The following is a 13617-nucleotide window of genomic DNA, read 5'->3' as shown; positions in this document are numbered from 1 at the left end:
GATTCCCCACCTCTGATTCCCCGCCTCTGATTCCCCATATCTGATTCCCTGCCTCTGTTTCCCCGCTTCTGATTCCCCACCTCTGTTTCCCCATATCTGATTCCCCGCCTCTGATTCCCCAACTCTAATACCCCGCCTCTGATTCCCCAGCTCTGATTCCCCGCCTCTGATTCCCCGCATCTGATTCCCTGCCTCTGATTCCCCGCCTCTGATTCCAGGCCTCTGATTCCCAGCATCTGATTCCGGCCTCTAATTCCCGGCCTCTGATTCCCTGCTTCTGATTCTGATTCCCTGCCTCTGATTCCCCATCTCTGATTCCGCACATCTGATTCCTTGCCTCTGATTCCCCACCTCTGATTCCCCATATCTGATTCCCCGCCTGGGTTTCCCCGCCTCTGATTCCCCGCCTCTGTTTCCCAATATCTAAGTCCCCGCCTCTGATTCCCCAAATCTGATTCCCCACCTCTGATTCCCCAGTTCTGATTCCCGCCTCTGATTCCCCGCATCTGATTCCCTGCATCTGATTCCAAGCCTCTGATTCCCTGCCTCTGATTCCCAACCTCTGATTCCCCACCTCTGATTCCCCATATCTGATTCCCCGCCTCTGTTTCCCCGCCTCGGATTCCCCGCCTCTGTTTCCCCATATCTGATTCCCGGCCTCTGATTCCCCGCCTCTGATTCCCCGCCTCTGATTCCCTGCCTCTGATTCCCCATCTCCGATTCCGCACATCTGATTCCCTTCCTCTGATTCCCCGCCTCTGATTCCCCGCCTCTGATTCCCTGCCTCTGATTCCCAACCTCGGATTCCCCACCTCTGATTCCCCATATCTGATTCCCCGCCTCTGTTTCCCCGCCTCTGATTCCCTGCCTCTGATTCCCAACTCTGATTCCCCGCCTCTGATTCCCCAGCTCTGATTCCCCGTGTTTGATTCCCTGCCTCTGATTCCCTGCCCTGATTCCCCATCTCTGTTTCACCGCCTTTGATTCGCCACCTCTGATTCCCCATATCTGATTACCCGCCTCTGTTTCCCCGACTCTGATTCCCTGCCTCTGATTCCCAACCTCTGATTCCACACCTCTGATTCCCCATATCTGATTCCCCGCCTCTATTTCCCCATATCTGATTCCCCGCCTCTGATTCCCCAACTCTGATTCCCCGCCTCTGATTCCCCAGCTCTGATTCCCCGACTCTGATTCCCGGAGTCCGATTCCCTGCCTCTGATTCCCCGCCTCTGATTCCCCATCTCTGATTCCCTGCCTCTGATTCCCCGTGTCTGATTCCCTGCCTCTGATTCCCCGCCTCTGATTCCCCGCCTCTGATTCCCTGCCACTGATTCCCTGCCCCTGATTCCCCAATTCTGATTCCCCATATCTGATTCCCCGCCTCTGTTTCCCCGCCTCTGATTCCCCACCTCTGATTCCCCATATCTGATTCCCTGCCTCTGATTCCCCAACTCTGATTCACCGCCTCTGATTCCCCAGCTCTGAATCCCCGCCTCTGATTCCCCGCGTCTGATTCCCTGCCTCTGATTCCCCGCCTTGATTCCCCATCTCTGATTCACAACCTCTGATTCCCCACCTCTGATTCCCTATATTTGATTCCCCGCCTCTGTTTCCCCGCCTCTGATTCACTGCCTCTGATTCCCCACATCTGATTCCCCATCTCTGATTCCGCACAACCGATTCCCTGCCTATGATTCCCCGACTCTGATTCCCCACCTCTGATTCCCCAGCTCTGATTCCCCGCCTCTGATTCCCCGCGTCTGATTCCCTGCCTGTGATTCCCCGCCTCTGATTCCCCATCTCTGATTCCCCACCTCTGATTCCCCGTGTCTGATTCCCTTCCTTTGATTCCCCGCCTCTGATTCCCCGCCTCTGATTCCCTGCCACTGATTCCCCGCCCCTGATTCCCCACCTCTGATTCCCCATATCTTATTCCCCGCCTCTGTTTCCCACCCTCTGATTCCCAGCCTCTGATTCCCCATATCTGATTCCCCGCCTCTGATTCCCCATATCTGATTCCCCACCTCTATTTCCCCATATCTGCTTCGCCGCCTCTGATTCCCCAACTCTGATTCCCCGCCTCTGATTCCCCAGCTCTGATTTCTCGCCTCTGATTCCCGGCATCCGATTCCCTGCCTCTGATTCCCCGTCTCTGATTCCCCGCCTCTGATTCCCCATCTCTGATTTCCCGCCTCTGATTCCCCGTGTCTGATTCCCTGCCTCTGATTCCCCGCCTCTGATTCCCCATATCTGATTCCCCGCCTCTGTTTTCCCGCCTCTGATTCCCTGCCTCTGATTCCCCATATCTGATTCCCCGCCTCTGATTCCCCAACTCTGATTCCCAGCCTCTGATTCCCCAGCTCTGAATCCCCGCCTCTGATTCCCCGCGTCTGATTCCCTGCCTCTGATTCCCCGCCTCTGATTCCCCATCTGTGATTCACAACCTCTGATGCCCCACCTCTGATTCCCCATATCTGATTCCCCGCCTCTGTTTCCCCGCCTCTGATTCCCCGCCTCTGATTCCCCATATCTGATTCCCCGCCTCTGATTGCCCACCTCTGATTCCCCGCGTCTGATTCCCTGCCTCTGATTCCCCGCCTCTGATTCCCCATCTCTGATTCACCACCTCTGATTCACAGCCTCTGATTCCCCATCTCTGATTCCGCACATCCGATTCCCTGCCTATGATTCCCCACCTCTGATTCCCCGCCTCTGATTCCCCATATCTGATTCCCTGCCTCTGTTTCCCCGCGTCTGATTCCCCACCTCTGTTTCCCCATATCTGATTCCCCGCCTCTGATTCCCCAACTCTAATACCCCGCCTCTGATTCCCCAGCTCTGATTCCCCGCCTCTGATTCCCCGCATCTGATTCCCTGCCTCTGATTCCCCGCCTCTGATTCCAGGCCTCTGATTCCCAGCATCTGATTCCGGCCTCTGATTCCCGGCCTCTGATTCCCTGCTTCTGATTCTGATTCCCTGCCTCTGATTCCCCATCTCTGATTCCGCACATCTGATTCCTTGCCTCTGATTCCCCACCTCTGATTCCCCATATCTGATTCCCCGCCTGGGTTTCCCCGCCTCTGATTCCCCGCCTCTGTTTCCCAATATCTAAGTCCCCGCCTCTGATTCCCCAAATCTGATTCCCCACCTCTGATTCCCCAGCTCTGATTCCCCGCCTCTGATTCCCCGCATCTGATTCCCTGCATCTGATTCCAAGCCTCTGATTCCCTGCCTCTGATTCCCAACCTCTGATTCCCCACCTCTGATTCCCCATATCTGATTCCCCGCCTCTGTTTCCCCGCCTCGGATTCCCCGCCTCTGTTTCCCCATATCTGATTCCCGGCCTCTGATTCCCCGCCTCTGATTCCCCGCCTCTGATTCCCTGCCTCTGATTCCCCATCTCCGATTCCGCACATCTGATTCCCTTCCTCTGATTCCCCGCCTCTGATTTTCCGCCTCTGATTCCCTGCCTCTGATTCCCAACCTCGGATTCCCCACCTCTGATTCCCCATATCTGATTCCCGCCTCTGTTTCCCCGCCTCTGATTCCCCGCCTCTGATTCCCAACTCTGATTCCCCGCCTCTGATTCCCCAGCTCTGATTCCCCGTGTTTGATTCCCTGCCTCTGATTCCCTGCCCTGATTCCCCATCTCTGTTTCACCGCCTTTGATTCGCCACCTCTGATTCCCCATATCTGATTCCCCGCCTCTGTTTCCCCGACTCTGATTCCCTGCCTCTGATTCCCAACCTCTGATTCCACACCTCTGATTCCCCATATCTGATTCCCCGCCTCTATTTCCCCATATCTGATTCCCCGCCTCTGATTCCCCAACTCTGATTCCCCGCCTCTGATTCCCCAGCTCTGATTCCCCGACTCTGATTCCCGGCATACGATTCCCTGCCTCTGATTCCCCGCCTCTGATTCCCCATCTCTGATTCCCCGCCTCTGATTCCCCGTGTCTGATTCCCTGCCTTTGATTCCCCGCCTCTGATTCCCCGCCTCTGATTCCCTGCCACTGATTCCCTGCCCCTGATTCCCCACCTCTGATTCCCCACATCTGATTCCCCGCCTCTGTTTCCCCGCCTCTGATTCCCCGCCTCTGATTCCCCATATCTGATTCCCTGCCTCTGATTCCCCAAATATGATTCCCCACCTCTGATTCCCCAGCTCTGAATCCCCGCCTCTGATTCCCCGCGTCTGATTCCCCAGCTCTGATTCCCCGCCTCTGATTCCCCGCGTCTGATTCCCTGCCTGTGATTCCCCGCCTCTGATTCCCCATCTCTGATTCCCCACCTCTGATTCCCCGTGTCTGATTCCCTTCCTTTGATTCCCCTCCTCTGATTCCCCGCCTCTGATTCCCTGCCACTGATTCCCCGCCCCTGATTCCCCACCTCTGATTCCCCATATCTTATTCCCCGCCTCTGTTTCCCCCCCTCTGATTCCCAGCCTCTGATTCCCCATATCTGATTCCCCGCCTCTGATTCCCCATATCTGATTCCCCGCCTCCATTTCCCCATATCTGCTTCGCCGCCTCTGATTCCCCAACTCTGATTCCCCGCCTCTGATTCCCCAGCTCTGATTTCCCGCCTCTGATTCCCGGCATCCGATTCCCTGCCTCTGATTCCCCGCCTCTGATTCCCCATCTCTGATTCCCCGCCCCTGATTCCCCGTGTCTGATTCCTGGCCTCTGATTCCCCGCCTCTGATTCCCCATATCTGATTCCCCGCCTCTGTTTTCCCGCCTCTGATTCCCTGCCTCTGATTCCCCATATCTGATTCCCCGCCTCTGATTCCCCAACTCTGATTCCCCGCCTCTGATTCCCCAGCTCTGAATCCCCGCCTCTGATTCCCCGCGTCTGATTCCCTGCCTCTGATTCCCCGCCTCTGATTCCCCATCTGTGATTCACAACCTCTGATGCCCCACCTCTGATTCCCCATATCTGATTCCCCGCCTCTGTTTCCCCGCCTCTGATTCCCCGCCTCTGATTCCCCATATCTGATTCCCCGCCTCTGATTGCCCACCTCTGATTCCCCGCGTCTGATTCCCCGCCTCTGATTCCCCGCCTCTGATTCCCCATCTCTGATTCACCACCTCTGATTCCCAGCCTCTGATTCCCCATCTCTGATTCCGCACATCCGATTCCCTGCCTATGATTCCCCACCTCTGATTCCCCGCCTCTGATTCCCCATATCTGATTCCCTGCCTCTGTTTCCCCGCTTCTGATTCCCCACCTCTGTTTCCCCATATCTGATTCCCCGCCTCTGATTCCCCAACTCTAATACCCCGCCTCTGATTCCCCAGCTCTGATTCCCCGCCTCTGATTCCCCGCATCTGATTCCCTGCCTCTGATTCCCCGCCTCTGATTCCAGGCCTCTGATTCCCAGCATCTGATTCCGGCCTCTAATTCCCGGCCTCTGATTCCCTGCTTCTGATTCTGATTCCCTGCCTCTGATTCCCCATCTCTGATTCCGCACATCTGATTCCTTGCCTCTGATTCCCCACCTCTGATTCCCCATATCTGATTCCCCGCCTGGGTTTCCCCGCCTCTGATTCCCCGCCTCTGTTTCCCAATATCTAAGTCCCCGCCTCTGATTCCCCAAATCTGATTCCCCACCTCTGATTCCCCAGTTCTGATTCCCGCCTCTGATTCCCCGCATCTGATTCCCTGCATCTGATTCCAAGCCTCTGATTCCCTGCCTCTGATTCCCAACCTCTGATTCCCCACCTCTGATTCCCCATATCTGATTCCCCGCCTCTGTTTCCCCGCCTCGGATTCCCCGCCTCTGTTTCCCCATATCTGATTCCCGGCCTCTGATTCCCCGCCTCTGATTCCCCGCCTCTGATTCCCTGCCTCTGATTCCCCATCTCCGATTCCGCACATCTGATTCCCTTCTTCTGATTCCCCGCCTCTGATTCCCCGCCTCTGATTCCCTGCCTCTGATTCCCAACCTCGGATTCCCCACCTCTGATTCCCCATATCTGATTCCCCGCCTCTGTTTCCCCGCCTCTGATTCCCTGCCTCTGATTCCCAACTCTGATTCCCCGCCTCTGATTCCCCAGCTCTGATTCCCCGTGTTTGATTCCCTGCCTCTGATTCCCTGCCCTGATTCCCCATCTCTGTTTCACCGCCTTTGATTCGCCACCTCTGATTCCCCATATCTGATTACCCGCCTCTGTTTCCCCGACTCTGATTCCCTGCCTCTGATTCCCAACCTCTGATTCCACACCTCTGATTCCCCATATCTGATTCCCCGCCTCTATTTCCCCATATCTGATTCCCCGCCTCTGATTCCCCAACTCTGATTCCCCGCCTCTGATTCCCCAGCTCTGATTCCCCGACTCTGATTCCCGGAGTCCGATTCCCTGCCTCTGATTCCCCGCCTCTGATTCCCCATCTCTGATTCCCTGCCTCTGATTCCCCGTGTCTGATTCCCTGCCTCTGATTCCCCGCCTCTGATTCCCCGCCTCTGATTCCCTGCCACTGATTCCCTGCCCCTGATTCCCCAATTCTGATTCCCCATATCTGATTCCCCGCCTCTGTTTCCCCGCCTCTGATTCCCCACCTCTGATTCCCCATATCTGATTCCCTGCCTCTGATTCCCCAACTCTGATTCACCGCCTCTGATTCCCCAGCTCTGAATCCCCGCCTCTGATTCCCCGCGTCTGATTCCCTGCCTCTGATTCCCCGCCTTGATTCCCCATCTCTGATTCACAACCTCTGATTCCCCACCTCTGATTCCCTATATTTGATTCCCCGCCTCTGTTTCCCCGCCTCTGATTCACTGCCTCTGATTCCCCACATCTGATTCCCCATCTCTGATTCCGCACAACCGATTCCCTGCCTATGATTCCCCGACTCTGATTCCCCACCTCTGATTCCCCAGCTCTGATTCCCCGCCTCTGATTCCCCGCGTCTGATTCCCTGCCTGTGATTCCCCGCCTCTGATTCCCCATCTCTGATTCCCCACCTCTGATTCCCCGTGTCTGATTCCCTTCCTTTGATTCCCCGCCTCTGATTCCCCGCCTCTGATTCCCTGCCACTGATTCCCCGCCCCTGATTCCCCACCTCTGATTCCCCATATCTTATTCCCCGCCTCTGTTTCCCACCCTCTGATTCCCAGCCTCTGATTCCCCATATCTGATTCCCCGCCTCTGATTCCCCATATCTGATTCCCCACCTCTATTTCCCCATATCTGCTTCGCCGCCTCTGATTCCCCAACTCTGATTCCCCGCCTCTGATTCCCCAGCTCTGATTTCTCGCCTCTGATTCCCGGCATCCGATTCCCTGCCTCTGATTCCCCGTCTCTGATTCCCCGCCTCTGATTCCCCATCTCTGATTTCCCGCCTCTGATTCCCCGTGTCTGATTCCCTGCCTCTGATTCCCCGCCTCTGATTCCCCATATCTGATTCCCCGCCTCTGTTTTCCCGCCTCTGATTCCCTGCCTCTGATTCCCCATATCTGATTCCCCGCCTCTGATTCCCCAACTCTGATTCCCAGCCTCTGATTCCCCAGCTCTGAATCCCCGCCTCTGATTCCCCGCGTCTGATTCCCTGCCTCTGATTCCCCGCCTCTGATTCCCCATCTGTGATTCACAACCTCTGATGCCCCACCTCTGATTCCCCATATCTGATTCCCCGCCTCTGTTTCCCCGCCTCTGATTCCCCGCCTCTGATTCCCCATATCTGATTCCCCGCCTCTGATTGCCCACCTCTGATTCCCCGCGTCTGATTCCCTGCCTCTGATTCCCCGCCTCTGATTCCCCATCTCTGATTCACCACCTCTGATTCACAGCCTCTGATTCCCCATCTCTGATTCCGCACATCCGATTCCCTGCCTATGATTCCCCACCTCTGATTCCCCGCCTCTGATTCCCCATATCTGATTCCCTGCCTCTGTTTCCCCGCGTCTGATTCCCCACCTCTGTTTCCCCATATCTGATTCCCCGCCTCTGATTCCCCAACTCTAATACCCCGCCTCTGATTCCCCAGCTCTGATTCCCCGCCTCTGATTCCCCGCATCTGATTCCCTGCCTCTGATTCCCCGCCTCTGATTCCAGGCCTCTGATTCCCAGCATCTGATTCCGGCCTCTGATTCCCGGCCTCTGATTCCCTGCTTCTGATTCTGATTCCCTGCCTCTGATTCCCCATCTCTGATTCCGCACATCTGATTCCTTGCCTCTGATTCCCCACCTCTGATTCCCCATATCTGATTCCCCGCCTGGGTTTCCCCGCCTCTGATTCCCCGCCTCTGTTTCCCAATATCTAAGTCCCCGCCTCTGATTCCCCAAATCTGATTCCCCACCTCTGATTCCCCAGCTCTGATTCCCCGCCTCTGATTCCCCGCATCTGATTCCCTGCATCTGATTCCAAGCCTCTGATTCCCTGCCTCTGATTCCCAACCTCTGATTCCCCACCTCTGATTCCCCATATCTGATTCCCCGCCTCTGTTTCCCCGCCTCGGATTCCCCGCCTCTGTTTCCCCATATCTGATTCCCGGCCTCTGATTCCCCGCCTCTGATTCCCCGCCTCTGATTCCCTGCCTCTGATTCCCCATCTCCGATTCCGCACATCTGATTCCCTTCCTCTGATTCCCCGCCTCTGATTTTCCGCCTCTGATTCCCTGCCTCTGATTCCCAACCTCGGATTCCCCACCTCTGATTCCCCATATCTGATTCCCGCCTCTGTTTCCCCGCCTCTGATTCCCCGCCTCTGATTCCCAACTCTGATTCCCCGCCTCTGATTCCCCAGCTCTGATTCCCCGTGTTTGATTCCCTGCCTCTGATTCCCTGCCCTGATTCCCCATCTCTGTTTCACCGCCTTTGATTCGCCACCTCTGATTCCCCATATCTGATTCCCCGCCTCTGTTTCCCCGACTCTGATTCCCTGCCTCTGATTCCCAACCTCTGATTCCACACCTCTGATTCCCCATATCTGATTCCCCGCCTCTATTTCCCCATATCTGATTCCCCGCCTCTGATTCCCCAACTCTGATTCCCCGCCTCTGATTCCCCAGCTCTGATTCCCCGACTCTGATTCCCGGCATACGATTCCCTGCCTCTGATTCCCCGCCTCTGATTCCCCATCTCTGATTCCCCGCCTCTGATTCCCCGTGTCTGATTCCCTGCCTTTGATTCCCCGCCTCTGATTCCCCGCCTCTGATTCCCTGCCACTGATTCCCTGCCCCTGATTCCCCACCTCTGATTCCCCACATCTGATTCCCCGCCTCTGTTTCCCCGCCTCTGATTCCCCGCCTCTGATTCCCCATATCTGATTCCCTGCCTCTGATTCCCCAAATATGATTCCCCACCTCTGATTCCCCAGCTCTGAATCCCCGCCTCTGATTCCCCGCGTCTGATTCCCTGCCTCTGATTCCCCGCCTTGATTCCCCATCTCTGATTCACAACCTCTGATTCCCCACCTCTGATTCCCTATATTTGATTCCCCGCCTCTGTTTCCCCGCCTCTGATTCCCCGCCTCTGATTCCCCATATCTGATTCCCAGCCTCTGATTCCCCAGCTCTGATTCCCCGCCTTTTATTCCCGGCCTCTGATTCCCTGCCACTGATTCCCCGCCCCTGATTCCCCACCTCTGATTCCCCATATCTGATTCCCCGCCTCTGTTTCCCCAGCTCTGATTCCCTGCCTCTGATTCCCCGCCTCTGATTCCCCATCTCTGTTTCACCGCCTTTGATTCGCCACCTCTGATTCCCCATATCTGATTCCCCGCCTCTGTTTCCCCGCCTCTGATTCCCTGCCTCTGATTCCCAACCTCTGATTCCACACCTCTGATTCCCCATATCTGATACCCCGCCTCTATTTCCCCATATCTGATTCCCCGCCTCTGATTCCCCAACTCTGATTCCCCGCCTCTGATTCCCCAGCTCTGATTCCCCGCCTCTGATTCCCGGCATCCGATTCCCTGCCTCTCATTCCCGCCTCTGATTCCCCATCTCTGATTCCCCGCCTCTGATTCCCCGTGTCTGATTCCCAGCCTCTGATTCCCCGCCTCAGATTCCCCGCCTCTGATTCCCTGCCACTGATTCCCTGCCCCTGATTCCCCACCTCTGATTCCCCATATCTGATTCCGCGCCTCTGTTTCCCCGCCTCTGATTCCCCGCCTCTGATTCCCCATATCTGATTCCCTGCCTCTGATTCCCCAACTCTTATTCCCCGCCTCTGATTCCCCAGCTCTGAATCCCCGCCTCTGATTCCCCGCGTCTGATTCCCTCCCTCTGATTCCCCGCCTTGATTCCCCATCTCTGATACAAAACCTCTGATTCCCCACCTCTGATTCCCCATACCTGATTCCCCGCCTCTGTTTCCCCGCCTCTGATTCCCCGCCTCTGATTCCCCATATCTGATTCCCCGGCTCTGATTGCCCACCTCTGATTCCCCGCCTCTGATTCGCCGGCTCTGATTCTCCGCCTCTGAATCCCCGCATCTGATTCCCTGCCTCTGATTCCCCGCCTCTGATTCCCCATCTCTGATTCACCGCCTTTGATTCGCCACCTCTGATTCCCCATATCTGATTCCCCACCTCTGATTCCCCGCCCCTGATTCCCCGCCTCTGATTCTCCATATCTCATTCCCCGCCTCTGAATCCCCATCTCTGATTCCCAGACTCTGATTCCCCACCTCTGATTCCCGGCCTCTTATTCCCAGCATCTGATTCCCCATATCTGATTCCCCGCCTCTGTTTCCCTATCTCTGATTCCGGCCTCTGTTTCCCCATATCTGATTCCCCTCCTCTGATTCCCCAACTCTGATTCCCCGCCTCTGATTCCCCAGCTCTGATTCCACGCCTTTTATTCCCGGCCTCTGATTCCCTGCCACTGATTCCCCGCCCCGGATTCCCCACCTCTGATTCCCCATATCTGATTCCCCGCCTCTGTTTCCCCAGCTCTGATTCCCCACCTCTGATTCCCCAGCTCTGATTCCCTGCCACTGATTCCCCGCCCCTGATTCCCCACCTCTGATTCCCCATATCTGATTCCCCGCCTCTGTTTCCCCAGCTCTGATTCCCTGCCTCTGATTCCCTGCCCTGATTCCCCATCTCTGTTTCACCGCATTTGATTCGCCACCTCTGATTCCCCATATCTGATTCCCCGCCTCTGTTTCCCCGCCTCTTATTCCCTGCCTCTGATTCCCAACCTCTGATTCCACACCTCTGATTCCCCATATCTGATTCCCCGCTTCTATTTCCCCATATCTGATTCCCCGCCTCTGATTCCCCAACTCTGATTCCCCGCCTCTGATTCCCCAGCTCTGATTCCCCGCCTCTGATTCCCGGCGTCCGATTCCCTGCCTCTGATTCCCCGCCTCTGATTCCCCATCTCTGATTCACCACCTCTGATTCCCCACCTCTGATTCCCCATATCTAATTCCCCGCCTCTGTTTTCCCGCCTCTGATTCCCCGCCTCTGTTTCCCCATATCTGATTCCCCGCCTCTGAATCCCCAACTCTGATTCCCTGCCTCAGATTCCCAAGCTCTGATTCCCCGCCTTTGATTCCCCCCTTCTGATTCCCAGCCTCTGAATCCCCGTGTCTGATTTCCTGCCTCTGATTCCCCGCCTCTGATTCCCCATCTCTGATTCACCGCCTCTGATTCCCCACCTCTGATTCCCCATCTCTGATTCCGCACATCCAATTCCCTGCCTCTGATTCCCCAACTCTGATTCCCCACCTCTGATTCCCCAGCTCTGATTCCCCGTCTCAGATTCCCCGCGTCTGATTCCCTGCCTCTGATTCCCCGCCTCTGATTCCCTGCCTCTGATTCCCCATATCTGATACCCCGCCTCTGATTCCCCAACTCTGATTCCCCGCTTCTGATTCCACAGCTCTGAATCCCCGACTCTGATTCCCCGAGTCTGATTCCCTGCCTCTTATCCCCGCCTCTAATTCCCCATCTGTGATTCACAACGTCTGATGCCCCACCTCTGATTCCCCATATCTGATTCCCCGCCTCTGTTTCCCCGCCTCTGATTCCCCGCCTCTGATTCCCCATATCTGATTCCCCGCCTCTGATTGCCCACCTCTGATTCCCCGCGTCTGATTCACTGCCTCTGATTCCCCGCCTCTGATTCCCCATATCTGATTCACCACCTCTCATTCCCGGCCTCTGATTCCCCATCTCTGATTCCGCACATCCGATTCCCTGCCTATGATTCCCCACCTCTGATTCCCGCCTCTGATTCCCCATATCTGATTCCCTGCCTCTGTTTCCCCGCCTCTGATTCCCCACCTCTGTTTCCCCATATCTGATTCCCCGCCTCTGATTCCCCAACTCTAATACCCTGCCTCTGATTCCCCAGCTCTGATTCCCCGCCTCTGATTCCCCGCATCAGATTCCCTGCCTCTGATTCCCCGCCTCTGATTCCAGGCCTCTGATTCCCAGCATCTGATTCCGGCCTCTGATTCCCGGCCTCTGATTCCCTGCTTCTGATTCTGATTCCCTGCCTCTGATTCCCCATCTCTGATTCCGCACATCTGATTCCCTGCCTCTGATTCCCCACCTCTGATTCCCCATATCTGATTCCCCGCCTCTGTTTCCCCGCCTCTGATTCCCCGCCTCTGTTTCCCCATATCTGATTCCCCGCCTCTGATTCCCCAAATCTGATTCCCCTCCTCTAATTCGCCAGCTATGATTCCCCGCCTCTGATTCCCTGCCTCTGATTCCCTGCCTCTGATTCCCAGCCTCTGATTCCCCTTTTCTGATTCACCACCTCTGAATCCCCACCTCTGATTCCCCATCTCTGATTCCGCACATCCGATTCCCTGCCTCTGATTCCCCGCCTCTGATTCCCCGCCTCTGATTCGCAACCTCAAATTCCCCACCTCTGATTCCCCATATCTGATTCCCCGCCTCTGTTTCCCTCCCTCTGATTCCCGGCCTCTGTTTCCCCATATCTGATTCCCCTCCTCTGATTCCCCAACTCTGATTCCCCGCCTCTGATTCCCCAGCTCTGATTCCCCACCTTTTATTCCCGGCCTCTGATTCCCTGCCACTGATTCCCCGCCCCTGATTCCCCACCTCTGATTCCCCATATCTGATTCCCCGCCTCTGTTTCCCCAGCTCTGATTCCCCACCTCTGATTCCCCAGCTCTGATTCCCTGCCACTGATTCCCCGCCCCTGATTCCCCACCTCTGATTCCCCATATCTGATTCCCCGCCTCTGTTTCCCCAGCTCTGATTCCCTGCCTCTGATTCCCTGCCCTGATTCCCCATCTCTGTTTCACCGCCTTTGATTCGCCACCTCTGATTCCCCATATCTGATTCCCCGCCTCTGTTTCCCCGCCTCTGATTCCCTGCCTCTGATTCCCAACCTCTGATTCCACACCTCTGATTCCCCATATCTGATTCCCCGCCTCTATTTCCCCATATCTGATTCCCCGCATCTGATTCCCCAACTCTGATTCCCCGCCTCTGATTCCCCAGCTCTGATTCCCCGCCTCTGATTCCCGGCGTCCGATTCCCTGCCTCTGATTCCCCGCCTCTGATTCACCATCTCTGATTCCCCGCCTCTGATTCCCCGTGTCTGATTCCCTGCCTCTGATTCCCCGGCTCAGATTCCCCGCCTCTGATTCCCTGCCACTGATTCCCTGCCCCTGATTCC

This window comes from Narcine bancroftii, chromosome 8 (assembly GCF_036971445.1).
Source record: "Narcine bancroftii isolate sNarBan1 chromosome 8, sNarBan1.hap1, whole genome shotgun sequence".
NCBI classification, from domain to species: domain Eukaryota; kingdom Metazoa; phylum Chordata; class Chondrichthyes; order Torpediniformes; family Narcinidae; genus Narcine; species Narcine bancroftii.
This window is presented reverse-complemented; position numbering follows the sequence as displayed.